The 26,495-nt window shown below is 32.8% G+C and overlaps 1 long non-coding RNA gene across 2 annotated transcripts; it reads left to right on the top strand.

Annotated features, from left to right (window-relative positions):
• The first annotated feature begins 4,124 nt into the window (after window positions 1–4,124).
• On the top strand, window positions 4,125–25,372 carry LOC136272503 (uncharacterized). 2 transcript variants are annotated; one of them, XR_010710511.1, is made up of 6 exons: window positions 4,125–4,183; window positions 22,212–22,304; window positions 23,031–23,268; window positions 23,933–24,049; window positions 24,393–24,489; window positions 24,986–25,372. It is a non-coding gene; the product is annotated as an uncharacterized lncRNA (long non-coding RNA). The 2 variants fall into 2 exon arrangements; XR_010710512.1 differs by lacking the exon at window positions 4,125–4,183 and adding an exon at window positions 14,665–14,789.
• Window positions 25,373–26,495: the final 1,123 nt, after the last annotated feature.

Genomic DNA, 26,495 nt, shown 5'->3' with positions numbered 1-26,495 from the left:
TAACTAGAGCAAAGCTCGTTGCAAAGCAACGAGTGGGTCTTCCGTTAATGTCAGAAGTAAAGCTGGAAGTTCCTGTAAGAAGCAGAGCTCTTAAACCAATAACAAGAGTAATAAAAAGAAAAAGATGAAAAAAATCGAATTATTCCTGGTACGACTTAACAAAATCCGAATGATTTTAAGTACGAATTAACAAAAACCTTTTTGATTTTAAGAACGACTTAACAAAAAAAATCCGAATGTGTTTAAGTACGACTTAACAATTATTTTTGGTACGAGTTAACTTTACGATAAACATTATGCTATTTTTTAAACCAAGGACGCGGATTCAAAATTTCCGGAAAAATCAATTTTTAAACCCCGATATCTCTGTAATACCTCGTCCGATTTTAAAACGGCTTTCAGTGTTAGATTCAGCTTAATAAGCTCTACAAAACACATATTCATTTTTGGTTTGATCAGAAAATTCATTTTTTCGAAAAATTTGTTTCACTTCCGGTTTCGACCAGAAGTGACAGATTTTCATTTTGAGCCTTATTACAGAGGTAAATCGACCAAATCATAACCATTGAAAATTTCAAGCCTCTATCTTAAAGCGTTTTTGAGAAAAGTCCGGGACAAAATGACTTTTTGAAATTTTTAAAAATGACGTCACGTCAAAACGGAGGTGACGTTCTCTTTAAAACTTTTACATTTTTAAGGGACGCCAACTTGCAAAAATCTCTGAAAATTTCATTAAAATCGGTTTAAAACCTTTTGAGTTATGAAGCAAAAAAGGAGTCAGAAGAAAAGAAAAAGAAGAATAATAATAATAACTAGAGCAAAGCTCGTTGCAAAGCAACGAGTGGGTCTTCCGTTAATGTCGAAAGTAAAGCTGGAAGTTCCTGTAAGAAGCAGAGCTCTCAAACCAATAAGAAGAGTAAGTAAAAAAAAAAGATAAAAATAATCGAAGTATTCCTGGTACGACTTAACAAAATACGAATGATTTTAAGTACGACTTAACAAAAACCTTTCCGATTTCAAGAACGACTTAACCAAAAAAATCCGAATGTGTTCAAGTACGACTTAACAATTATTTTTGGTACGAGTTAATTTTACTTTGAACATTACGCTATTTTTCAAACCAAGGACGCAGAATGAAAATTTCCGGAAAAATCAATATTTAAACCCCAATAACTTTGTAATGCATCGTCCGTAATTACTGTAAGATGCGTACGTAAAAATTTTAAAATTGAGAAACATGAAAATTCAAAAAAATTGGTTTTGCTTCCGGTTTCGACCGGAAGTGTCCGAATTGAGTTTCCAGCCTTATGTCAAAAGTAAAACGGTAGTTCTACCTACTCTGTAAATCTCATAGCTTTATCTTAAATCGAAAATGAGAAAAGCTCCGGACAAAATAACTTTTTAAAACGTGAAAAACGTCAATATCTGACGAATTTGATGACGTCATCAAATACTTTTTTCATATCATAGAGATCTTTTAAATATACATTAAATCTGTAAATTTCAAAACAATCGATGCAAGCGTTTTTGAAATATTTGAGTTGGAAAAAAAATAAAAAGAATAATAATAATAAGAATAAGAAAAAAAAGAAACCGGAGAAAAACAAAAGGGTCTTCCGTTGGAAAACGGAAGACCCTAATAAAAAGAAACAATAGAATAACAAGAGGGTCTTCCGTTGGAAACGGAAGACCCTAATAATAAAAAGAAACAATAGAATAACAAGAGGGTCTTCCGTTGGAAACGGAAGACCCTAATAATAATAGAAAGAAACAATAGAATAACAAGAGGGTCTTCCGTTGGAAACGGAAGACCCTAATAAAGAAAAAGAAACCGTAGAATAACAGAAGGGTTTTCCGTTGAAAACGGAAAACCCTAATAAAAAGAAACAATAGAATAACAAGAGGGTCTTCCGTTGGAAACGGAAGACCCTAATTATTCTTCATTTCTCATCTTTTGTTTTCATATTAAAAGGTCATCATTTACAAACATGTAATACCGTACATCCGGTTTTTATATCGCGAGTCATGCGAAAATTGTGAAAATGTGTAGCATTTTTAATTTGCACCAGTCATTTTTTGCCATTTAGTAAGTTTCTTATAGAAAATAATATAGAATATAATTTCTGCGTATTAAACAATTTACGATTTAAAAGACATCGCACGAAAAGCGATAATTAGATCATCGCGAAAATTATCGGATATGCGGTATCTCCATTCTTGATTTTTTTGTGAAAAATAATCGAGTTATTTTTACCTGAAAGTCAAATTACTGTGAAGGTCTTTGTACATTTGGCCACACCAATATAATTTCTTGTTCGCGCGGTCGTATTTTAAATAAAACTATACAAATAATATTATTATCAATATCCCGCATCCAGGGAATTCTGCACAGTTTTCTGTTGTATTTCTACTCTATTTTCGCATTAGAAACAGTTTTGATTTATAAATCAGAAACAAAAAGTAGAAATATAACCGCTCAAATTTATTCATGTACCGCCTAAAAATTTGAACTACCAAAAATAATAATTCTGTTTTTTCATCGCTCGCCTGCTCGTACCCTTTTCACTGAATATCTTACGAACTAGAAATTTTCTGGAGTGGCCTTGTTTCTGGTTTATAAATTTAATCTAGCTATTAAAAAAAGAGTAGTTTTTTTGTTTTGTTTGAAAACCTAAGCTCGGGTTTGAGTTTGAGTATGTTTTTTAACAACACTGACAACACTCGATTCCGCCATTTTTATTCGAAGCATTCTAGAGGTATCCATCGGTAATTGTTTCACTATATAGCACGTACCATTGAGGGGAAACATTCTTAAAAATCAGTTTGTATTTCTCATGACAAAATATTCGAAGGATGTTGTTTGTTACCTATCGCATCAGATATAACACCATAAAAAGGCACACGATACGGCATTTTCTCAAAATATCTAGCTCCAAACAGGTCTACCCTCAATATACCACGTGTTTTCCGTTTGTATGAAAACACTGACCACAGGAAGCTGCTGAGTGTGCTCTGAAAGAAGTAGTCCTGTGAAAATTTTTTAATATTTTCAAATAAAATTATTTATGCATCATTCAGAGTATTTTATTTAATAATATTTAATTCAAACCTATTCATTTTGAGGCTATTTTGGTATTTCAGGACTGTAGTTATTATGTCAGAGCTGTTGATGACGATTTTTTTAAAGGAAAAAAATGTTTAATTTTTTTTATAATAAATACGTAACAATGTTATCCTTCAAAAGTAACTGTTACCGATCATTTTTCCCAAGACATTTTATTTACCAACAAAACACAAAACTTCGGCAGAGTTTGGTATTTCTTGACCATTCCATGCATTTTTCTGATACTTTATACCAAAGTTACTATGTATAAAATACATAGGTCTATTTTAAACTAAAAATTGATAAAGGAACTAAATAGTAAAACAAAATATTGTTTAACAATGATTGTTGAATTAAAAAAAATGACCGAGGCTTCTGAATATACCGGTACATTCATTTCTATTAAATTTACAATATTTTCACTGATTATTAGAATCAAGGTGAACACAGGTAAAGTCTACCTGTGCCGTTTAAGAGGACCCCATGATTGCATGAAATAATTTTGTGTTTGTTTTAGCGGGTAGCCAGTCGTTCGGGGAATAAACCGGCCGAGGTGTGCAGAGTGGTTGATAGCGTGTATCTCGGCATTCTACAAACTTGGCCACCTACATCATCGGCCGAGGTGTGCCGAGTTATCTGTAACTTGTGCAATCGCAACTTCTCGGGCCTTTCCGACAGGCTCGGAAAAAAAACCTTGGGGTCCATTCTATATTTAGAGGTCGCGACATTGATCAATTATACATTCTTTGAGAATCACGTGACCTGAGGCCTGTTCAACAGAGCGGGTGCTCGCGAGCGCTCGCCAAAATTCCCTCGCGAGCGCTCGCTCTGTTGAACACGCCTCTAAGGCGTGTTCAGCAGAGAGAGCGCCCGCGAGCGCTCGCCAAAATTTGCGTTGCTGGTATAGGGATTTTTGGCGAGCGCTCGCGAGCGATTGCTCAGGTGTACACATTGGTGCGTTAACGCGTAATGATTGATTGGCGACAAATGCAACCCAGTGAAAAGAGTATAAAAGGAGTTAACGTTTTATGCACATTTCATATGAGGGTGTACAGGTGGCTTTTAATTTAAACTCTACAGGTAAGTTTTTGTGATTTTTCCTCTCGTTTGATAAGTTTTATTTGTAAAATGTTAGATAACTAAATATATTTTCATACAGCCATGTTCCTACATGTTAATATTCCAATTTGTTGGAATTTCTTAATTTTGATATATCAAAAATTGCAAAACTAAAATTATGCATATTTTTATTGCTATTCACATCATATTTTGAAATTGTTGATTGAACTTTTAGTTTACCTCTTGTATGTGTGAAAATTTTCAAAAATTAGGTTGAAACAGTATCACAACTTACGAGTGCTGTTCGGAAAGAAATTGGGCGCACAAGATTATAAGTTAAAAACTTTGTAGGGATCATCGATACGAATTCGAATCAATTGTGATTTAAATGTCTATAACTTCGAAACCTGTGTATACACAGGTTTGAACAAAAATTAACAACTAAACTATATTAATTATTTTGAGAGTTGAAGTACATGTCAGACTCTAATCCGGCCATAAAAAAACTCATAAGATGTCTAAAATGGCATTAAGGGGTAAACCGATAACTAGTTTTCACCAAAATTTGTCATTTATAATGAGAAATATTCGTGTTGTCTTAATAATTCCCAAACAACCCTCGTGTACCACAACATACGAGTTTTTTTATTATGTTGTACGCGGGATGTATGCTTTCTGAGCAGCAGAAGGGGTGTAAGACAGGCAGAAAATTTGTCACCATTTTTATTTTCTCTTTTTATTAACGATTTGGAAGATTATTTATTAAGAAACCTGATAGACGGTGTTACTTGTCCTTCTCTTCAAATACAGGATGATTTATTTGCTATGTTGAAACTATGTCTACTTTTTTTATGCCGATGACACTGGATTGATATCTGAATCTTCGTCTGATTTACAAAAGTCATTAGATGTGTTTGCAAATTATTGTGATGTATGGAAACTTATAGCAACGTCATTTCAACTCCTCTCATTGCTCTTGTGCTCTAAACACCTTACAGATAGAAATAAGAATTATTCTTCATTTCTCATCTTTTGTTTTCATATCGAAATGTCATCATTTACATAATCTCTCCATTCTTGGTTTTTGTGAAAAAAATCGAGTTATTTTACCCGAAAGTCAAATTACTGTGAATGTCTCATGCAGTCTTTTTAGGGTCTTCCGTTTTCAACGGAAGACCCTCTTGTTATTCTTCGGTTTCTTTCTATTATTAGGGTCTTCCGTTTCCAACGGAAGACCCTCTTGTTATTCTACGGTTTCTTTTTCTTTATTAGGGTCTTCCGTTTTCAACGGAAGACCCTCTTGTTATTCTTCGGTTTCTTTTTATTAGGGTTTTCCGTTTTTCAACGGAAAACCCTTCTGTTATTCTACTGTTTCTTATTATTAGGGTTTTCCGTTTTCAACGGAAAACCCTTCTGTTATTCTACGGTTTCTTTTTCTTTATTATTAGGGTCTTCCGTTTTCAACGGAAGACCCTCTTGTTATTCTTCGGTTTCTTTTTAGGGTCTTCCGTTTTCAACGGAAGACCCTCTTGTTATTCTTCGGTTTCTTTCTATTATTATTATTATTAGGGTCTTCCGTTTCCAACGGAAGACCCTCTTGTTATTCTTCGGTTTCTTTTTCATTATTATTAGGGTCTTCCGTCTTCAGCGGAAGACCCTCTTGTTATTCTTCGGTTTCTTTTTATTATTATTATTATTATTCTTTTTCTTTTCTTCTGACTCCTTTTTTGCTTCATAACTCAAAAGGTTTTTAACCGATTTTGATGAAATTTTCAGAGATTTTTGCAAGTTGGCGTCCCTCAAAAATGTTAAAGTTTAAAAGAGAACGTCACTTCCATTTTGACGTGACGTCATTTTTAAAAATTTCAAAAAGTCATTTTGTCCCGGACTTTTCTCAAAAACGCTTTAAGATAGAGGCTTGAAATTTTCAGTGGTTATGATTTGGTCGATTTACCTCTGTAATAAGGCTCGAAATGAAAATCTGTCACTTCCGGTCGAAACCGGAAGTGAAACAAATTTTTCGAAAAAATGAATTTTCTGTTCAAATCAAAAATGAATATGTGTTTTGTAGAGTTTAATAAGCTGAATCTAACACTGAAAGCCGTTTTTAAATCGGACGATGCCTTACAGAGATATCTGGGTTTAAAAATTGATTTTTCCGGAAATTTTGATTCCACCTCCTTGGTTTAAAAAATAGCGTAATGTTTATAGTTAAGTTAACTCGTACCAAAAATATTTGTTAAGTTGTACTTAAACACATTCGGATTTTTTTTGTTAAGTCGTTCTTGAAATCAAATTGGTTTTTGTTAATTCGTACTTAAAATCATTCGGGTTTTGTTAAGTCGTACCAGGAATAATTCGATTTTTTTCATCTTTTTAGTTTAGTTACTCTTGTTATTGGTTTAAGAGCTCTGCTTCTTACAGGAACTTCCAGCTTTACTTCCTATATTAACGGAAGACCCACTCGTTGCTTTGCAACGAGCTTTGCTCTAGTTATTATTCTTTTTCTTTTCTTCTGACTCCTTTTTTGCCTCATAACTCAAAAGGTTTTTAACTGATTTTGATGAAATTTTCAGAGATTTTTGCAAGTTGGCGTCCCTCAATAATTTTAAAGTTTTAAAGAGAACGTCACCTCCGTTTTGACGTGACGTCATTTTTAAAAATTTCAAAAAGTCATTTTGTCCCGGACTTTTCTCAAAAACGCTTTAAGATAGAGGCTTGAAATTTTAAATGGTTATGATTTGGTCAATTTCCATCTGTAATAAGGCTGGAAATGAAAATCTGTCACTTCCGGTCGAAACTGGAAGTAAAACAAATTTTTCGAAAAAATGAATTTTCTGATCCAATCAAAAATTTATATGTGTTTTATAGAGCTTATTAAGCTGAATCTAACACTGAAAACCGTTTTAAAATCGGCCGATGCATTACAGAGATATCGGGGTTTAAAAATTGATTTTCTCCGGAAATTTTGATTCCACGACCTTGGTTTAAAAAATAGCGTAATGTTTAAAGTAAAATTAACTCGTACCAAAAATAATTGCTAAGTCGTACTTGAACACATTCGGATTTTTTTTGTTAAGTCGTTCTTAAAATCGGAAAGGTTTTTGTTAAGTCGTACTTAAAATCATTCGTATTTTGTTAAGTCGTACCAGGAATATTCGATTTTTTCATCTTTTTATTTTCGTTACTCTTGTTATTGGTTAAAGAGATCTGCTTCTTACAGGAACTTCCAGCTTTACTTCCGACATTAACGGAAGACCCACTCGTTGCTTTGCAACGAGCTTTGCTCTAGTTATTATTCTTTTTCTTTTCTTCTGACTCCTTTTTTGCTTCATAACTCAAAAAGTTTTTAACCGATTTTTATGAAACTTTCAGAGATGTTTGCAAGTTGGCGTCCCTCAAAAATGTAAAAGTTTTAAAGAGAACGTCACCTCGGTTTTGACGTGACGTCATTTTTAAAAATTTCAAAAAGTCATTTTGTCCCGGACTTTTCTCAAAAACGCTTTAAGATAGAGGCTTGAAATTTTCAATGGTTATGATTTGGTCGATTTACCTCTTTAATAAGGCTCGAAATGAAAATCTGTCACTTCCGGTCGAAACCGGAAGTGAAACAAATTTTTCGAAAAAATGAATTTTCTGATCAAATCAAAAATGAATATGTATTTTGTAAAGCTTATTAAGCTGAATCTAACACTGAAAGCCGTTTTAAAATCGGACGATGCATTACAGAGATATCGGGGTTTAAAAATTGATTTTTCCGGAAATTTTGATTCCGCGTCCTTGGTTTAAAAAATAGCATAATGTTAATCGTAAAGTTAACTCGTACCAAAAATAATTGTTAAGTCGTACTTAAACACATTCGGATTTTTTTTGTTAAGTCGTTCTTAAAATCAAAAAGGTTTTTGTTAATTCGTACTTAAAATCATTCGGATTTTGTTAAGTCGTACCAGGAATAATTCGATTTTTTTCATCTTTTTCTTTTTATTACTCTTGTTATTGGTTTAAGAGGTCTGCTTCTTACAGGAACTTCCAGCTTTACTTCTGACATTAACGGAAGACCCACTCGTTGCTTTGCAACGAGCTTTGCTCTAGTTCTTTTTATTTTTTTTTCTGACTCCTTTTCGGCTTTATAACTCAAAAAGTTTACAACCGATTTTGATGAAATTTTCAGAGGTTGTGTGCAACTATAATACCTCAAAGTTTGTTAAGTTTCTTTGAAAACGTCACTTCCGTTTTTACGTTACGTCATTTTTAAAATTTTCAAAAAGTCATTTTGTCCGCGGCGTTTCTCAAAAACGCTTTAAGATAGAGGCTTGAAATTTTCAATGGTTATGATTTGGTCGATTTACTTCTGTAATAAGGCTCGAAATGAAAATCTGTCACTTCTGGTCGAAACCGGAAGTGAAACAAATTTTTCGAAAAAATGAATTTTCTGATCAAATCAAAAACGAATATGCGTTTTGTAGAGCTTATTAAGCTGAATCTAACACTGAAATCCGTTTTAAAATCGGACAATGCATAACAGAGATATCGGGGTTTAAAAATTGATTTTTCCGGAAATTTTGATTCCGCTTCCTTGGTTTAAAAAATAGCGTAATATTCAAAGTAAAATTAACTCGTACCAAAAATAATTGTTAAGTCGTACTTGAACACATTCGGATTTTTTTTTGTGAAGTCGTTCTTGAAATCGGAAATGTTTTTGTTAAGTCGTACTTAAAATCATTCGTATTTTGTTAAGTCGTACCGAAATAATTCGATTTTTTCATCTTTTTATTTGCGTTACTCTTGTTGTTGGTTTAAGAGCTCTGCTTCTAACAGGAACTTCCAGCTTTACTTCCGACATTAACGGAAGACCCACTCGTTGCTTTGCAACGAGCTTTGCTCTAGTTATTATTATACTTTTTATTTTTTTTTCTGACTTCTTTTCGGCTTCATAACTCAAAAAGTTTTTAACCGATTTTTATGAAACTTTCAGAGATTATGTGCAATTATTATGCCTCGAAGATGTTAAAGTTTCTATAGTAACGTCACTTCCATTTTTACGTTACGTCATTTTTAAAATTTTCAAAAAGTCATTTTGTCCACGGCTTTTTTCAAAAACGCTCCAAGATAAAAAGTTGAAATTTTTCGTGCTTATATATTGATCGATTGGCCTTTGTAATAAGGCTGGAAATTAAAATACGTCACTTCCGGTCGAAACCGGAAGTAAATCAAATTTTTCGAAAAAATGAATTTTCTGATCAAATCAAAAATGAATATCTGTTTTGTAGACCTTATCAAGCTGAATCTAACACTGAAAGCCGTTTTAAAATCAGATGATGCATTACAGAGATATCGGGGTTTAAAAATTGATTTTTCCGGAAATTTTGATTCCGCGTCCTTGGTTTCAGAAATAGCGTAATGTTCAAAGTAAAATTAACTCGTACCAAAAATAATTGTTAAGTCGTACTGTAACACATTCGGATTTTTTGTGTTAAGTTGTTCTTGAAATCGGAAAGGTTTTTGTTAAGTCGTACTTAAAATCATTCGTATTTTGTTAAGTCGTACCAGGAATAATTCGATTTATTTTATCTTTTTATTTTAGTTACTCTTGTTATCGGTTAAAGAGCTCTGCTTCTTACAGGAACTTTCAGCTTTACTTCCAACATTAACGGAAGACCCACTCGTTGCTTTGCAACGAGCTTTGCTCTAGTTATACTTTTTTTTCTTTTTCTGACTTTTTTGGAGCGTTATTTCTCAGAAACTATTCAACCGATTTACACCAAATTTTTAGGAGTTATAAAGCATCAATGTTGCTACTGATTATTAAAATTTCAAATGATTACGTCACTTCCGGTTTCAGATATGGACGATTTTGTAAATTTTTAAGGGTCATTTTGTCCACGCATCTCCTCTGAAACTAATCATGATAAAAGCTTGAAATTTGCAGGGATTGTAGATGAATGTCTGTAGATTTCCCTCCATGCTTCCAATTGCGAAAAATGCGCAAGGCCTAGAAGCTCGCCTGAACCTGAAAATTAGCACCAAATTTTTTCACAAAATTTTCGCACATTTTCCGTAATATCTTTTGACGTATAAATATTTTGTTAAAACATGTAATGCAAAAGCTGTTTCAATTTGCACGGGCTTTTATTTGATATCAAGAAAAAGGGGCTGTCCCCTCAAATTAGGGGCCAAGAGGGCTCTAAAGTCTATTTGCGATAACTTTTTAGTGAACAATAATTTGTTATCAACTATAGAAGCAAAAATGTTCATTGTACAGCTGTTTATCTATACAGTACCATACTTAAGTCATATATTACGTAATTAGGGGTTTCAAGGGGCCAGAAGTTCAAAACTTTGATCATTAATATCTGAAAAAGGAGAAATATTTTTAAAAGCAATGTAGAACAAAAGTTCTTCAAAATAATGTTCTTAACAATATGATACAAAAAATGTTGTTGTTAGTGGCCCCGGTAATCTACAGACATTCATCTACAAGGGGTACTAGGGGTTAAAGGGTCGGCCCCTAAAACACATTTGTACAGATATCTCGAGAACGGTTTACAATTCATGAACACTTGTAGAACAAAATATGTTTATATTAGCGAGACCTTTTATTTGATATCAAGAAAAAGGGGCTGACCCCTCAAATTAGGGGCCAGAAGGGCTACTAAGTCTTTTCATAATAACTTTTTTCTGACCAATAATTTGATATTAATCATAAAGCAGCAAAGAAGCTTTTATTAAGCTTAATTTAAAACCGAAACCCGTTTTAAAATCGGACGATGCATTACAGAGATATCGGGGTTCAAAAATTGATTTTTCCGGAAATTTTGATTCCGCGTCCATGGTTTAAAAAAAGCGTAATGTTTAAAGTGAAATCAACTCGTACCAAAAATAATTGTTAAGTCGTACTTGAACACATTTGGATTGTTTTTGTTAAGTCGTTCTTGAAATCGGAAAGGTGTATGTTAAGTCGTACTTAAAACCATTCGTATTTTGTTAAGTTGTACCAGGAATAATTCGATTTTTTTCATCTTTTATATTTTAGTTACTATCTAATTATTTTATGAGCTCTGCTTCTTACAGGAACTTCCAGCTTTACTTCCGACATTAACGGAAAACCCACTGGTTGCTTTGCAACGAGCTTTGCTCTAGTTATTTTTTTTTTTTAATCCGCAAATTTTGTGTAGGCCATTTCTCGTACATTTGTTGTCTGATTGTTATGAAACTTTCAGGGTATGTAGACAATGTTAATATCTCGAGACGTTTTTTTCAAATTTTTAAAATTCACTTCCGGTTATGAGTTATTGCCCTTTCATTGAAAATTGGGGGGTCTTTTGTCCAGACTTGATCTCGGGAACTACAAAAGATAGTTGCATGAAATTTAGCAGAATTGTTGGTAACATTTTATAGTTTTGCTGGCATGAAAAGTTTGGCAAAATGTTTTTTAGTTTTTAAGCTATTTGCCGGTAAAGTATAAGGTTTTGGGGGGTCTGAAATTTTGTTGTTCTTTGTATAATAACCTTTAAACTAAAAATATTTTGTTAATACATATAGAGCAAAAGTTGTTTAGAATAACGAGAGCTTTCATTTAAAATTAAGAAAAAAGGGCTGGCCCCTATAATTAGGGGTCAGCAGCTCATACACGTATTTTTCTGATAGCAAAAATCATTATCATTTAATGAAAAAAAATGAATTCAGTTATTGTTAATATATTAAATAATGTCATTTGGTATCAAATTAAACAAGTTCTGTGCTATATTTTTTTTCAAATTTCATAAAACAAATATGTGAGAATCGTACATGAACGAGTTAATATGTCTACATACAAATGCCACTTTCAGGCCCAGGCATTTACTGCATTACGTTGTGTTGCGTCTTAGATAAATTGTTGTGATTCAATTTCATTTTTTTCATCTATATCATTTATGAATTCAATGAACACACATTATTTAAACGTTCTATGTGCAACTATTTGTCGGGGCGCCCCTGTATCTAACCCCCGCGCGCGCGCCGAATGTAAACAGTAACGAACGGCATTGTAGAAAAGAGAGAGCCGTAATGCAGAAGAGAAGTTGTGTATTCTTTCGGTGTATACATGCATTTTCAATTTACTGTGAAACATATGAACATGCACAGGGAACAATACTACATATTTGTTTAAGGAGGATATTTTTCTCGTGTGAATCGTTTACGAGGAAATTCTGACAGCCACACTTCTGTCGACGATCAGCCGTTGATAAGCTACGAGTAATAAAGGAGAAAAGATGGACATTAAAGTGTGTGATTTATGTGGATGTTACTGAAGAAGGTGAGGCTTTTACTCCTTTTAAAATTTCTTGTTAACTGATTAAAATTTAGTATATAGTATAGATGCACATGTCAGTACGTGCACACTGTTATAGATGTTTTTGTTATGATGTGGGTGTTTGTTTACTACCGTGTAATTTTTACATGTTTCATGGATGTTTAGACTCGCTCGAGGTTCATGGGGGACTGGAAAGGGTAACTGAATTTATCTATTTAAAAAAATAACAGATTGTGAATTTTCAACTCAAAATTCAAAGCAGGGTCTAATTAGAAACATATCATATATTCTTGTGCAGAAGACTCCAAATGTAGTCATGAATACCCTGTAGACATAACTTCAAGTAAATAAAATTGTATACTTCAGACTTCAGAGTTAAAACATGACTTTAATATATTTATGATGCCGATCATTGTATAATTAGAGAGGTTTAGCAGACGAACGGGTACCCGGTACATGTACTTCTACATGTAGGTTACAAGTTAGAACTCTGCGTACCATTCTACCAGTTCACATAATTTTTCTTGTTTAGCAGTTATGATGTGTACTTAAATTGTCTTTGTTAATGTTTTAAATGTAATTTTTTATTGTCTTTTTTTAATCTGACTACTTGCAGTACTGGCGTGCGAGCAGTTCTCGCCGAGGACCATTTCTCGCTGGTGCACTGTTACATCATATTTTCGTATGTAATTTTATGTGTTGATAAAATGACGTAACAATGCACTGGTGAGAAATGGTACTCGGCGAGAAATGATCGCACGCCAATATTGATTAATTACCGACAAAAACTGAAGGTTGCGAGTGTTATTTTTTATTGAACAACATTGTTTAAAATAATTCTATATATATGTGACGATCAGACCGGTTTGAATACCAGTGCCAGATAGCTCAGTTGGTAGAGCACCTGACTAGAGATTCAGGGGGCCCAGGTTCAAATCCCGGTTTGGTCCTTCATTATTTCTACCATCCTGTTACAATATTGGTGTTGTGACCAACCCCTGGAACTAACAGGTTAACTCGATCCTGCCAGGGGTGATCTTCGAGGGTGAAGATCATTTAAGGGGGGAGGAATGTGACGCTCAGACTGGTTTGAATACCGGTGCCAGATACATGTAGCTCAGTTGGTAGAGCACTTGACTAGAGACTCAGAGGGCAAGGTTCGAATCCCAGTTTGTTATATCGTTATTTCTCCCATCTTTTACATATACATGTATATCAGATATATGACAGATGATTAAGGGTCATCACATGTTTTGCAAGATGCAATAAGTGATAAAAACCTTTACTTTACAACACAATACATTTAAGTGAATATTTATGTTTCTTGTTATTTTTTGGTGTGGTTTTCTTGACAGTGTCGCATAAACAATTTACCCGCTCCTAAAACACAAACTTTTTTTTTGTGGATTCAGCTTACCGCTGATTGGCTGCTGTTGCAGCAGACAAATAAGATATGCACGCACAAAACACAATGAACTTATCAGAGAATGAGTTGAGTTTATTTCAACTGTTGGAATTTGGGTATTTTTTTTTTAAATGTATACTTGTGACAAAACATATATGTGGTACATACAGCTGTAGCTTTATGAAGAAAATTTTGGTTAGACCATATATACCTATCATGCAAGTAAATGATATTTACAAAAAACTTGCAATTTATGGCGCACGAAATATACGCTAGTTTTATAAAGATTGACATACATGTAATGTACCACATTCTGTGAAAAATAATCTATTAAAAATTCTTCATTAAGTTTACTCATCAATGTTTTATGCTTATTACACATAGTATTGTTTTTAAAACATGTAATTTATTAGAAAATAAACAAAAACCCTCGCTAAATTTATTTGCCAAAAAAAACAAAACACAGTAGAATTGATAAAAAATGGTATACCAGAAGCTAATACCAGTACATGTACTTTGACGCTGTTCGGTGGGTAATATTCATTTGTAATTTACGAATTGAAATATTGACTGTTGCACTACAAGTACGGTACCGTATTTAATATTATATTATGACTTGATATGCAATTTTTTGATCTTGTACTGCCTAAATGTTATATCATGTATTGGGATATGTCATACTTATTACACTGCATGGTCAGTGTATTTTTTACAGAAATACTATGCATATGTTAATGTAAACACAGCTATTACTAGTACATGTATGTAAACACAGCTAATTATTTTTTTTTTTTATTTCAGCGCAAAACAGCCTCTTGTTCCCACATGGCTTTTACCGGTACCTGTTGATTCTTGTGGGTCAGGTCCTGAGATTAACCTGTCACCTCTATCCACATGCATATTCCTTGTGTTCTACAGACTATTTACCGGTAATTCAAATTAAATCCAATAATGCATGAACAATAATGGAACTTGAAGAAAGCATCATGCCATGTTGTGGTTTGTGTTTGATAAGAAATTATGAAAACAAAATTAAGGCTGTTTAAAGAAATTCATAATTGCTGTGAAAATTTGTTTTTCAATAAAAGTATGCAATTATGTTTCCTTTATTTTTTATTTCATAAAGATATTTAGATGTGTTTACATAATTGAAAAATCCCCCCCCCCCTCTATTTAATTGTCTGCATTAAGATTACATGTAGGATATGTAAATGTACATTTGACTTTCAAATAACATCTGCTATGATAATTACTTTTGAAATGAACAAGAAACAACCTATTTCTACCTTTCTAAGGTATATATGCAGAAAAAAAGTAGAAAAACATGTCAAATTTGAACATTTTTCATTGAAATTAACTCTGTCTTCAGCTACCTGAGTGTGTTTGAATTTAATTCTAATTTAAGGCAGATGTCTAACTTGTAGGTTGTAACTTACTGTTTTAGCATGGTTAGAAGGAGACTAGAAATTAGAATAGATTAGATATTCACTAAATATGATTGTTAGCTTACTTTTTTCATGAAAACAAGAAATCACAAGCAGGACAGCTGTCTATTTGTTAATTAAAATGGTACAAATCATACAATAAACAAATAAAGATCAAATTTTAGAATCATTGATGATTGTTTTCAAATATGTGTGAGAAATTACTCAAGGAAATTGCCACACGTTTCATAAAATTAGGTAAAACATTTCAAACCATGACTTTTTATGAAAATCAAAAGATTGGGGGGGGGGGGGGGTATACATGTAAGGGTATTTCTAAGTGATGTGAAGCTTTTATCATGATTATATCATGTAGGCATATGTTGTATTGTATAAGGTTTCTTTTTAAAGGTGGTTGAACAATAGTTGACCTCTAAAAGGTCAGGTAAAGATGTTTTACTATGGAGAACCCTGTAAATCTGTGTTTACTAAAGGAAATTGGAAATGGTGGGTTCACTTAAATGGCCATATTTTTATCAAACCTCAATGGAATTGGCAATATGTAGTATTCTTTTTCTCAGAATTGCTTTAGCTTTCTTATTCTAAGACAAACCGTCTTTTCATAAAAATGTTAGTGTACTAAGTTAAAGGTACAAGGAACAGTTTCAGATAAAGTATCGTCAATATTTTTGTAAAATTGAGAGTGACTGTACTTGAAGGTTTATCATTGTTGCGTAGATTCATGAAATGAATTTTAATGATTATCAATAGTTAGAGGGATGTCTCTTGTTGGAATTGGTAAGCAATATTAAGGCCCCTAATTTTAAGTACATGAGAAGCAGAAATAAATTGTGAAACTTGCGGCTATGACAGATGTGTTGACTTTACAGTGAAATTGAAGGTTACAAACGGGAGGTTATATAACATGAAATGTAGGTGGATGGGATATTATATGCCTATTTAGTATTTACTGGGTATGAGGACAATAGCAAGTTTATTGTCCCCCAAGACAGCAACTATTTAATGAGGCAAAGCCAAGGGAAATAGTTGCTGTGGAGTGGGACAATAAACTTGCTATTGTCCGAATAGTCAGTTAATTGGTATTTCATTATACAGAAGAAAACTTTATTTGTCAGCGATGCAGAATTTCTTGACGATAAGCAAATTAGAGTTAAATCAAACTTTGTATTTAATGCGGCGATCTTATTAGGTCAGAGGTGTTCCGAGTTTAAGGTGATATGGGACACTTCCATGTTGTGACGTATTGTTTATCGAAATAAACAATAAAATAAAGTGTAATTATTTAAGTACATGTAGTTTCTTTTCAAAAATGGTCACCTAACTCCTTAACGCAGTGGGTTAGAGGGTTTAGTAGGAACCTGTAAGTCATGAGTTCGAAACCCGCTGGGTTTTTTACGATTTTTACCTTTTCAAATATTTTTAAAAGCTATTTTTTGGTTAAATATTGTAAAATTTGAAAATTCTAAACCGGTGAAAATTTTTCAATTATATAGTACTTTAATCCACATTAATATCGACAGATGTCCCATACCACCTTAAAAAGGAGGGAAATCAAATTCTGCTGATGAATGGTTTTGATGACTATTCACCAAGGGCAGATAGCATGGATACTATTTTAAATTAGATAAAAAGGCATGTTTATGCGGGCGCCTTCTAGTGATCAATTTGTCCGTCTGTCCATCCGAGATTGCTTGACTGGAGCATAGCTTCTCTCCCCTTGGCCCAATCTGGCTCATACCTCATCCACAGGGTTCCTTTGGTTGAAGGATGTGCAGTGACCTTGAACCATGTTTTTAGGTATAAGGTTAAGGTCATAGCAGAATTATATATATAAAATCCTTGTCTGGGGCATATCTTTTTTCCCTTTGGTCCAATCTGGCTAATACTCGCAGAGTGTCTCGATGGTTAAACGATGTGCAGTGACCTTGCATAAAATTTCTAGGTAACGGGTGAAGATCATATCGGATCATGCAAAAATCCTTTTTTGAGAGCATATATACTTTCTACTAACCCCTATTTGGCTCAGACTTCACATAAGCAGAGCTTTTGAGTAAAGGGTGTGTAGTGACCTTGAACCTATTTTCAGTGAAAAGAAACTGTGAAGGTCATAGCAGAATTATATTTTTAAAAATCCTTGTCCGGAGTATATCTTCTCTCCCTTTGCTCCATTCAGCCTCATACTTCACCCACATGATGCCTTTGATCAAAATATATGCAATGACCTCGAATGATATTTGTAGATGAAGAGTCAAGGTCATATCAGAACACACAAAAATCCATATTTTGAGAGCATAGATATACTCTCCTTTTAGCCCCTATTTGGCTAATATTTTACCTTTACAGAGTTTATTGGTTAATATTTGCATTTCCATTGTTCTTTCCCACTGTAAGCCCATACGGAGGAGCTGCAATTATTTCTCTATAATCGCAATTGCTCTGTCAGTATACTATGACGTCATAAAGGTGTAACGTTATGTATACTTTTCCATGACGTTATAGATTTAAACCACTATACGATACATCATGTGTTTTTCTCCAACTCCATTAAAATTGACGTATTTACATGTAATATTAAAACATGTATTTGATAACATTTTAAAGGAATTACTGTCATTGATTCTGTTAACAAATCTATGTGAATTAAAAAGATACATTACAGTCTGAATGTTTCCTTTTGATGTAATAGCTAAATGTCAAGGTCTAGGCTAATACAGGGTATTTGCGAGTGGTAAAATGCAAATATAAGTAATAAACAACGATTATTTAGTGAACATGGCGTTATGAATAGCAACTGCTCTGCTGGCATATTTTCCATGATGCGCTAGCGCGCATCATGGAATATGCCAACAGAGCAATTGCTATTCATAACGCCATGTTCACTAAATAACGTTGTTTATTTCTTAAATGGCGTGCAGTGACCTTGAACCAAGTCTGTCAATGTGAAGGTCATAGCAGATCTTTTTAAAATTAGTTTTAGACAGTAGATAATTTTCCAAATATGCTTAATCTTGGTCAGATTGAACAAAAATGCATGTATGTTAGGGGGAATGAAATTGAATTAAAAGTTCTATGCCAGCTGGAAAAATTTCAAGTTAAAGGTCAAGGTCAAAGCAAAATTCTCTGAAATAACATAAGCGGGGCCCTTTGAAATGTTCACCATTTCAATGTTGTCTGGTTCATAGTAATTTTACATAGAAAATATTCACAGAGGTACAGTAAAGTAAACTTTACATCGATAAGTTTCTGACAATTAATGACGCAACGAGCACACAGTACGAAAGGTCAACCCTTTGAAAAGCAGTGAAGAGGAAAAGTTGCTCAGAATTATGTTTTAAACAAAATTGATTTTTTACGTAAATTTTAATTTTGCATTCTGGGTTAAGAAAAAAGATGTTTGTTCAAGGTAAAGTTAACTTGTATCTAAAATGAAGTCAAATTTGTTAAGTCGTAATTAAACACATTGTTTTTTTTTAAGTCGTTCTTGAAATGGTTAAGGGTTTTTAGTTAAGTCGTGCTTAAAACCATTCGGATTATGTTAAGTTGTACCAAAAATCATTCGGTTTTTTTTTTTATCTTTTTGTACTTAGGTTTCTTTGTTACTAGATTAAGAACTCTGCTTCTTAGACGTACTTCTAGCGTTGCTTTCGACATTAGCGGAAAACCCACTCGTTGCTTTGCAACGAGCTTTGCTCTAGTTATTATACTTTTTCTTTTTTTTTCTGACTTCTTTTCGGCTTCATAACTTAAAAAGTGTCTAACCGATTTTTATGAAACTTTCAGAGATTATGTGCAATTATAATGCCTCGAAGATGTTAAAGTTTCTATAGTAACGTCACTTCCGTTTTTACGTTACGTCATTTTTAAAATTTTCAAATAGTAATTTTGTCCGCGGCTTTTTTCAAAAACGCTTCAAGATAGAAAGTTGAAATTTTTCGCGCTTACATATTGATCGTTTTGCCTTTGTAATAAGGCTGGAAATAAAAATCCGTCACTTCCGGTCGAAACCGGAAGTAAATCAAATTTTTCGAAAAAATGAATTTTCTGATCAATTCAAAAATGAATATGTGTTTTGTAGACCTTATCAAGTTGAATCTAACACTGAAAACCGTTTTAAAATCGTATGATGCATTTCAGAGATATCGGGGTTTAAAAATTGATTTTTCCGGAAATTTTGATTCCGCGTCCTTGGTTTAAAAAATAGCGTAATGTTCAAAGTAAAATTAACTCGTACCAAAAATAATTGTTAAGTCGTACTTAAACACATTCGAATTTTTTTGTTAAGTCGTTCTTGTAATCAGGAAGGTTGATTTTAAGTCGTTCTTAAAATCATTCGGATTTTATTAAGTCATACCAGGAATAATTCGATTTTTTTCATCTTTTTATTTTAGTTACTCTTGTTATTGGTTTAAGAGCTCTGCTTCTTACAGGAACTTCCAGCTTTACTTCCGACATTAAAGGAAGACCCACTCGTTGCTTTGCAACGAGTTCCGTTTTCAACGGAAGACCCTCTTGTTATTCTACGGTTTCTTTTTATTATTATACTTTTTCTTTTTTTTCTGACTCATTCTCGGCTTTATAACTCAAAAAGTTTCCAACCGATTTTGATGAAATTTTCAGAGATAATGTGAAACTATTATCCCTCAAAGATGTTAATAATTTCTCAACAACGTCACTTCCGTTTTTACGTAACGTCATTTTTAAAATTTTCAAAAAGTCATTTTGTCCGCGGCGTTTCTCAAAAACGCTTTTAGAGGCTTGAAATTTTCAATGATTATGATTTGGTCGATTTACCTGTGTAATAAGGCTCGAAATGAAAATCTGTCACTTCCGGTCGAAACCGGAAATGAAACAAATTTTTCGAAAAAATGAATTTTCTGATCAAATCAAAAACGAATATATGTTTTGTAGAGCTTATTAAGCTGAATCTAACACTAAAAGCCGTTTTAAAATCGGACGATGCATAACAGAGATATCGGGGTTTAAAAATTGATTTTTCCGGAAATTTTGATTCCACTTCCTTGGTTTGAAAAATAGCGTAATGTTCAAATTAAGATTAACTCGTACCAAAAATAATTGTTAAGTCGTACTTGAACACATTCGGATTTTTTTGTTGAGTCGTTCTTAAAATCGGAAAGGTTTTTGTTAAGTCGTACTTAAAATCATTCGTATTTTGTTAAGTCGTACCAGGAATAATTCGATTTTTTCATCTTTTTATTTTCGTTACTCTTGTTGTGGTTTAAGAGCTCTGCTTCTTACAGGAACTTCCAGGTTTACTTCTGACATTAAAGGAAGACCCACTCGTTGCTTTGCAACGAGCTTTGCTCTAGTTCTTTTTTTTTTTTCTTTCTGACTCCTTTTCGGCTTTATAACTCAAAAAGTTTACAACCGATTTTAATGAAACTTTCAGAGATTATGTGCAATCATAATACCTCGAAGTTTATGAAGTTTCTTTGAAAATGTCACTTCCGTTTTAACGTTACGTCATTTTTAAAATTTTCAAAAAGTCATTTTGTCCGCGGCGTTTCTCAAAAACGCTTTAAGATAGAGTCTTGAAATTTTCAATGCTTATGATTTGGTCGATTTACCTCTGTAATAAGGCTCGAAATGAAAATCTGTTACTTCCGGTCGGAACCGGAAGTGAAACAAATTTTTCGAAAAAATGAATTTTCTGAACAAATCAAAAATGAATATGTGTTTTGTAGAGCTTATCAAGCCGAATCTAACAATGAAAGCCGTTTTAAACTCGGTCGATGCATATTAGAGATATCGGGGTTTAAAAATTGATTTTTTCGGAAATTTTGATTCCGCTTCCTTGGTTTAAAAAATAGCGTAATGTTCAAAGTAAAATTAACTCGAACCAAAAATAATTGTTAAGTCGTACTTGAACACATTCGGATTTTTTTTGTTAAGTCGTTCTTGAAATCGGAAAGGTTTTTGTTAAGTCGTACTTAAAATTATTCGTTTTTTGTTAAGTCGTACCAGGAATAATTCGATTTTTTCATCTTTTTATTTTAGTTACTATTGTTATTGGTTCAAGAGCTCTGCTTCTTACAGGAACTTCCAGCTTTACTTCCGACCTAAATGGAAGACCCACTCGTTGCTTTGCAACGAGCTTTGCTCTAGTTGTACATATTTTTGAACTTACGACATCAGTTAGTGTGTAAAAAGTACTTGATATTTAGTCCCTTTTTCTCAATTCTAGTTAAACAGTCAGTGAATATAGGATGATGAAATAAAGATCTTTATTCCTTGTCATTGTACAGTTTTTGTTTCATCAAATGCATGACCTTAAAAGGTATTCTTCTGAAATTTACACAAATTTGATGTGTATTTGCTGAGCCGCCTTGATGTAAAAATTCAATTTAAAGTCGTTGTCAGTTTTCTATCACTTGGTAAATATATTTGTAGCATATCCGTGTTTCAACTCGATCATCAGTAAAACTTGATCAACAGTTAGTCACAAATAAAAGCAAAATGAACATATTTAATTTCTTTTATCGTTAAATGTAAGTCTACGGGCACTTAGAAAGTAGATCCGAATATTTCCAGACCGGGAGCTACAGACCTGCAGCTATTGAACTGTGGATTCAAACAGCTCTATATAATCCTTAAACAATGCTTTTTCTGTTAGCACATTTTGACTGGTAAAATAAGTCCATATGTTCGGCATTTAGACAAAAATTGTCGTTTGACATCCTTTCCGCCGCCTCGAGAGCGTACACCCGTGTACAACATAGCATAGTGATACACCCCGCATGTTGTAGTGTACATGGTGAGTATACCTGTACGCTTCATCGTTTCTTAAGCGAAAACTGCTTAACTCCATGAGTATATAACGGCGAGTTTTTGAGGGTTTTTTTTTTGTTTTGATTCAAATGCCTGAAAATATTTTTAATTTCTTTTCAGCTGTGCTAATAACACGTTCATTGCACCAGTAAAATGAACATGGCAACGACTTTGTTTCCACTGTTTATAATGTACACGTGCATGATCCCTGAGGTAAATGTCTAACCGACAGTTTTTAACTTTAATTTGTTGAGGCTTATTGTGATATAATGATTTTTCATAAATGTACAAACGGAATAACGAGAATGATTGAGGGGGTGTGTGGAGAGGGGGTGACTCTTGTAGTTTTTTTTGGTCAACATTTACACGTATTCCCATTTCCATTCTTTTTGTTCAAAGTTGATCAAAGATATGCTAAAATAAAATCAAAATTTACAAAATAAATGAACAGAGGACTGACACCACACCCTACTATCAAAAGTTTTTGTGAATATAGCGTCATTTCCCTTTTTAGGTTTAGTGAGGATAGTAAATTCCATTTTCTTTCTTGTCTAGATGTTGGAGTACGCATATCTCGTCCTCCACTAATTTCAAACCGATTCTACCAAATCGATGTTTATGTGGATAAAAATACATTATATTTATAATCTTTTATCGGTTTAGAATTTTCAAAATTTACAATATTAAACCAAAAATACGGTTTTACAAAATTTTGAAAAGGCAAAAATTTCAAAACCACAAGCGGGATTGGAACTCGTGATTTACAGATTCGTAGTGAGCCTTCTAACCCAATGCGCAACGCTGTTAATCAACAATTTTGAAAAAAAAACTTATAAAATTCAATTGAATTTATTGTTTATTTTGATAAATAGTACATCACAACATGGAGGTGTCCTATACCACCTTAACACACTAGTACTGTTTCTTTTATATTAAAAGGTGCTAGCATTGACTACTTGTCAAGAGTCGGTCAAGACTGTAAGATACGTAGAGAGATGTCCTGTCGACTTGAAGTCCTGGGAAATTTCGGCCAAGAATATGAATTGTGAAGCCATGAAGTACAATTGTTCAGAGACTTTTATAAGCAAAGGACAACATCGTATTCAATACCATTGTGTAATCAATACCTGGATGAATGCTACTTTTGAAGTGTGTGCACCTAATCGAACCATATTTGGTACGCTTTATATTCAGTTAAAATAATAAAATGTGGAATATAGAAAAACACACTTTACTAGTTCGCTCTTAATGTATTTGGACTTCCATACTTTTTGGGTAGCTGCAAGTCTTAGATATTATTTTTAATTTTATACTATTTATACAAAAATTTTCAAAGTCGATTGTATTGCGTTTCATTTTTTTCTATGAATGAGCAAAACGGCTAAGTTTCAAAATATATGTATCCTCAATATGCAGAAATTACATGGATTTAATTAAAACTTATGCTTCTATATTTTCCATTATTATATAAATAGTGCCTGTTTGGAAGGGTAACAGCTGAAATTGACACCCCGAGAAAACCATTGTCAACCGACGCGAAGCGGAGGTTGACAATGGTTTTCGAGGGGTGTCAATTTCAACTGTTATCCTCCCAAACAGGCACTATTTATTTTGTTATACTGAATGTGTTAATTTTTAAGAAAATTTTACTGCTTTTACATAGGAATAATTTTCGCGCATGTAACATTTTTTAATGTTACCCGTTGCTAAGTGCGTTGCTAACGCTGAGGGTAATAGAAAATATTATTAACTGCGTCTTAACCAATCAGATTTCAGTATTTAACATGAAAGTATAACAATATCATATAATTTTTATCTGGTGTTTGCTTTATAACTTGTAGGTTATTGCACAGAGTTTAATGTCATGGGAAGAGTCATACAAGAAAATTATAAAGCAGATTGTAGAAATCACAATCCACCATGTCCATCTTTCTATAATTCGGCGGAGGCCTATAAATGTAAGATTTGAAGTACTTCATGCGTGCAGAAACGTAGTACGACAGCGCATTAATTACAATACATATGTATCAAAATAGTATGTTTATCATAAAATTCAATGTTTACACAATTAACAAACAAGCAATGACTGCAAGCATGGTCACAACTTTGTACGGACGACAAATTATTGATAAAACCTTCCATTAGAAATGTGCGCGATGCATATATATATATATATATATATATATATATATATATATATATATATATATATATATATATACATCATGCAAGTTTCGCAGTTTTTAAATTGAAACTCACTTGCACAATCTTTATATATTTTTTTTTTAAAATAAATTTTAGATCAATCATGCTATGACTTGGTTGGAGAGAATCGTCGGAAGACAGAATACATGTATAAAAATTCTCGGAATCCAGACTTGCGATCCACCTCAGAGAAGTACATGCTTTTAATTTTGGGAATTTGGCGTAAAAATTTGCATTTGAATTAAAAAAAACCTCGCACTTAACAGTATCTTTGCTCAAGAGAATACTCTTTTTGATAGTAAACTAGTTAGATAGATTAAATTGTTTATTTATTTATTCTTTTTTTTATTTGCCGTCGCATATTTAGTGATGTACACATATAACTAATTTTTAAAAGATTTCTTTGAATTGCTTTGTTTTTTTGAATCAATAAATCATTGACATACTAACAAAATATGAAAGAGAATGTCCTGCCAAAAATGAGTTTAAAATGATTTCAACGTTGGTCAGTCTAGTTTTAACAAATTCCGAACCTATTTAGCAAAATTGCCTAGTACATGTTCATGTTGTAGACTCGGTATATTTATTACGGAATTTATTAAACATAACATGTTTTGTGTCAAATATTTTGTTCTAATGTAATTTATTTTTTCATAAGTTTGCTTTTCATATTTTTTTTTTATTTACAGACTCACTGGAAATTTGGCGTTCACATTCCTATCCATTTTTCAAATGATGCACGCGCGTGTATTGATATGAACGTATTCATTGCATATTCTAAGTACTAGTATGTACAAGTCATAGCAAGAGGCGATTTGATTTTGTGAACCAACTACATGTGCATGCGTACATGTAATATCAACTAGCTTTTTCAAAACAATGCCGATATTGAAATGAGTGTATATATTCAAATGACCTCTGAGTCTTCATACCTATTCTATAGAAGCGATGCTTGTCAACACTATTGGTCGATTAAGCACATGTATTGCCATATGTTTTTCCATGCAATTAGCATCCAAGAATTCCTAATGATTCCATTGCCACAATTTGAGGCCTCGGACTAATCCATCAAAAGGATGACTGCATTTAAGGACATGCGATATTTGCGAGAAAATAAACTTTTAAAACAATCATTTTTCCTTCAATTGCAGAAATGGTCAACATCCAAACTGCAATATTACGTAATTGAGTTAGATAAAAGTATGTTGTTACCATATACTATTTTATTTTCATGGGTAGGAGTCATCACGATTTCTTGAATCTCCATACGATATGAGGATGCCCACTTTTAAATTTTTTATATTTACCTCATACATGATCGGCGCATGTTTGTCTATTGTTATCCGTTTAACAGTAGTTGTATATTTGCATTGTCTATGTTTTGACAAAAGGAAATTAATAGACAAACATGCGCTCATGATTTAAATGAGAAAAAACTCCTTCTTCTTACCCTCGCTTTCTCTTTTGTAACCAAGGGTTGATAAATGCTGAATATTATAATTCATTTTGCATACCAAATAGAGACACAGCTGTATTTGAATTATGATGTGTACAGAAGAAACATTTTTAAATCACCTTACTGTACTTGTGGTCATGAGGATGTCTATATCCCTTTTTCTTTGTATGCAAGAATTATGTAAATGCTATGAACAATCTATTTCAATTACTTTTTATAGTGAAGAGGAAACCATCTTAATTAATTCACACATGCTTATTTGGGATAGTGACAATTTTTCTTCAATACAAACTGCTTTATTTTTTCAGCAGTTCAAAACTGTATTAAAGAGTCTGGAATATTTATTTTTTTTCTTGTTTTTGCTATTTTGATATTGTATATCAACACCTTTTTTCTAAATATTTGTATATACTTTGTAAATGCATGTTTATGAATATAGTTATTATAAAGCCAATAGCTATAAGTAACATGTTATGTTACTATAGCAATTGTATATATTGTATGCATTATCATTAGGAGAGGAAGATGTAAGTTGTAACAATTTGTTTCAAATCCTTTTGTGTAATGTATACAACAAAATATGTTCAAATCACAAAATTCTATCACGTGACGTGGGTTTAAAAACATTTTCCCATTTGGGCACTTACACTATACAACCATTGTAGAGAAAAAGCAAACTTTACTATTGATACACTGGTCTTTTTTTAAATAAAAAGATAATAGCGTTGGCGTCTTGCAAAAAG

This window comes from Magallana gigas, chromosome 10 (genome assembly GCF_963853765.1).
Source record: "Magallana gigas chromosome 10, xbMagGiga1.1, whole genome shotgun sequence".
NCBI classification, from domain to species: domain Eukaryota; kingdom Metazoa; phylum Mollusca; class Bivalvia; order Ostreida; family Ostreidae; genus Magallana; species Magallana gigas.
Note: the sequence above shows the minus strand (reverse complement) of the source record. Positions and strands in the feature narration are given on the sequence as shown.